Source organism: Salminus brasiliensis, chromosome 15, assembly GCF_030463535.1.
Source record: "Salminus brasiliensis chromosome 15, fSalBra1.hap2, whole genome shotgun sequence".
Lineage (NCBI taxonomy): Eukaryota > Metazoa > Chordata > Actinopteri > Characiformes > Bryconidae > Salminus > Salminus brasiliensis.
In genome coordinates, this window is record NC_132892.1 from 20,927,200 (window position 1) to 20,931,092 (window position 3,893).

General features: G+C 39.5%; 1 long non-coding RNA gene across 1 annotated transcript; it reads right to left on the reverse strand.

Moving 5' to 3' along the window:
* Positions 1–649: 649 nt before the first annotated feature.
* On the reverse strand, positions 650–3,690 carry LOC140536028 (uncharacterized). Its single transcript, XR_011977576.1, has 3 exons — positions 3,456–3,690; positions 3,124–3,246; positions 650–1,787 (listed from the first exon to the last, which is right to left on the reverse strand). It is a non-coding gene; the product is annotated as an uncharacterized lncRNA (long non-coding RNA).
* Between the last annotated feature and the right edge of the window lie 203 nt (positions 3,691–3,893).

Genomic DNA, 3,893 nt, shown 5'->3' on the forward strand with positions numbered 1-3,893 from the left:
GTCTGCCCCTCCTCATGTCTGATGGGTGTGCAAGAACACACACTGGTGGATTCATACAGTTTGTCAGAGGCTGGAGCAGACAGAGAGAGAGCAGCCGAGGGGGGTAAATGGGCGGAGACAAGAAAGAATGAGAGAGGATGATGCAGCAGGCCTGAGGCGAGAGTGTGTGTGTGATATGGGGAGAAGAGAGAGAGAGAGAGAGAGAGAGAGAGAGAGAGAGATGGTAAGAAAGAGAGGTAAGAAGAAAAAAGAAAGCGAGAAAGAGAGCGATTAGGAAGGTAGGGAGGGAAACGGACAAAGAGAGAAAGAGAGCGAGGGGAATGAGCGAGCACGCGAGAGAGAGAGACAGCTGTGAATTTCTCCTTCTGTAGTTTCCTATGACAAAAGCTCAGTGAGCAGTGAGGGCCTTTTGTTCTCTGAGGCTTGAGATCACATTCTTAGCCACAAACGTGCCATGAGTCTCAACATGGCGCTTAAAGCATTTGACCAATCAGCATCAGCTAACACCTACATCCTCTCCTGCAAAGTCCTGCTGTACTGACAAGTGAACTAACTAAACCCATACATGAGAAAAAAACATGTATTCTTACTAAGAAAAAAAACAAAATCAGCTACATGAAGTCTTTATATACATCGATCAGCCATAACATTAGTACCACCTGCCTAATATTGAGTCCTCTATAGGCATCCTGTGGTATCTGGTTTCAGGACGTAAGCAGCAGATCCCTTCAATCCTGAAGGGTGGGGCCTTCATGAGCATCAATGACTCTTAGGTGTCCATGACCCTGTCGCCAGTTCACCAGCTGTCCTTTCTTGGACCACTTTTGGTAAGTCCCACAAGACCTGCCTGATGTTTTGGAGATGTTCTGACTCAGTTGTGTAATTGTCACACACACTTGCCCATTTTTCCCACTTTCCCAACACATCAACTTCAAGAACTGACTGTTCACTTGCTGCCTAATCTGTAATCCCGCCTTTTGATAGATGCCTCTGTAGATAATGACAGTGAATGTTATGTAACCTGTCTAACCGGTACTAATGTTATGACTGATTTGTGTAGTACTGGATGCAAAGAATATCTGTCTACCTGTCAATAGCATAATAAATATACTCTATATACTCTAATAATAATAATAATAAAAATAATATTTTTAGGCACTACTTTAGCCGTAACATCGACAGGTGAAGTGAAAAACATTGATTATCTTCGTCTACAGTTGCATTTATCAAGGGGCGGGATATATTAGGCAGCGAGTGAACAGTCAGTTCTTGAAGGTGATGTTTGGTCACACCAGTAAATTGCGATGAACACACACTCATTTTATTATATGTAACAATAAAATATAACAATATTTTTAAAAGCAGATTATGATCTGAGCACCATGACAAACATCACATCTGCAGTTAGGTTCAGAGTAGTCCAATGAACTTAGGAGCTGCCAATACGATCAGAGGAATCTGGAAGAATCCTGGTCAGGCTGCTTGCCATTACCAACCAGAGTCAGAGAGTGCACAAAACGGGTTGCATATTCAGGGGTGGGTTGATGGTATTTCCTCCCCACATCACTCCTCATGTGATGTTGGTCAGCACAGCCGTCTGTTGTGGTGGAGCTGGGGAGCTACGCTTTTCTCAGAGCGTACTGGCTGCTGAATCAGCGGCAGTTTGAAAAGAGGAGGTGACTGGCTTCACCTTTGTCGGAGGAGACGTGCAAATCTTTATCCTTCAAGTGTTGGGGGCATTGTTAGTGATTGGGGGAGTTCACATGAACTGAGATTGGGTAAATGACCTTAGAAAAATAGAGAAATAAATTGTAAATGATAAAAAACAGAACTCAATATTTTACAACCCCAAAAAAGTGATTTAACAGAGTTAAAGTCATCAACTCACATATCAAACACTGAAACTGCCTTTTCTTTTATTGTTTCTGCTGGTCTAATCAGCAGACGACAGTTATTGTTATATTTGACATCACACCAATATTTCTATTTATTATTTTTTACCGTTTGCTATTGTATTTTACCAAACTTCTGCTACTTGTATTAAAATCTGTACCTCTGACTGATTTATAGTCCATATTTACACCCACAATGTTGTACATCTACAACAAGCGCTGAGCTTTGCTCCTTAATATGCATGAGCTAATTTAAATGTGGATTGCGATTGGCTGTTTCAATGTGTAAAAAGACAGTGGCCTTTGTGTGTGTGTGTGTATGGGTGTGTGTGATGAGTAGCAACATGTAGTGGAGTAGTGAGTTCAGTGTTATCAGGAAGGCTGCTGTGAGGAAACTAAGAAAAACAGAACAGACAGCCGAACACATCAAATCTGTTGAGCTGTGTGGTTATAACAGTCCATTTAACAACGCAAACATGCATTTGACCTTGAGGTCACACACACACTCACACACACGCACTACCACACATCAAACACAGTGTGATCCCACTGAGAGAAACAGTACTATTACACCCAGTGATGAAATACAACAGCAGCAGCCCAAGAAAACAAAAGCTGTTCAGACTGAAGACATGCCCAGATTGATCAAAACATACATAAATGATATATAACTAAAATATATTTCAGCTTTACAGTGCTGTTATTTGCTGTTCTACGCTATGGATTTATTCATTTATTTATTTGACAATACAGCATCCTTAAAACTGCAGCAAACAATTTTACACCAGATGCACTGTGTTTAGTGTTGATTAAATTTTAAACACCTGTTCATAGAAGGCTTAAATTATTAAATAAATATTTATTTTATATTATTTATTTATATGTCTTATGTATTAAAATATATTTATTATAATATAAAATATAATATAAGTTAATATACAACACAACAACATCACAAAAACAAATATAACAATAAATGAAAAGGTCATTATTGTTTTAAATAATAATAATTGTATAATATTTTATAAAGTGTAATCATTATTATTATAATATAACAAAATACTGACTAGAAGCTGTTTTGCCTCTGTTTACTATTATCTGAATGCAAATATTTTGTATATATATTTTTAGGTTGGAAAGCAACTCATGGTCAAACAAACAACTGAATTTTTCAATTTCATGTTTGTATTGGAATATTACAGCAAAATGGCTCATTTATAATAACTTTTACCTTGTAAGGGTTGAAAGAGGCCTCGGGACTAGAGTAGAGCATAGCAGTGTGCAGAGCAGGAAAAGAGCAAAGGTTTTTTTTTTCCTACTGCATGGTGAATCATTCACCATCATTCTGACATGCCTGAGAAGAGAAAGAGAGAGAGAGAGAGAGAGCATTCCTTACATAATCCCTCACTTGTGCATAAGTGCAGTTTAAGAAAAAAAAAAGACGGAAAATGTGATGTCATCTCTTTTTTTTTTTTTGGTCAAAACCCTCAAAGTCAGCTGTGCAAACGGGTAAAACACAACAAACAAACAGACGTGCACACACATTTTTTCGATAGCCCTCACCAAAAAAGCGTCGTATTTCAGCTGATGTGGCGAGAACTGGTCCATATTTGGCAGCACGGCCAAGCAGAGGGAGGGAGGAAGGAGGATGTGTGGCCAAAATTCCACAGCAGGTTTTTATCAGGCCAAGGCTGCAGGCAACATGAGAACACCAAGCATGACCTCCACTGTGTGTGTGTGAGAGAGAGAGAGCGAGAGACACACATACAGAGGGAAGAGTAAGAGAGAGAGAGAGAGAGACAAAGACAGCAGCAATGGCCGTGCCCTGACTGAGGATCTCGGCCTAAAACAAATAAATGAAGAGAGATTAGAAGTTTCCCAGAACAAAAATAAAAAAGCCTGTAGCTGGGAGATAAGGAGGAAATGCAGAGATTAGCGATGCTAATTCAAGACGATGCCTCTGATTTGAACTGATCAGTCAGACACAAGTGTCTATCCCAG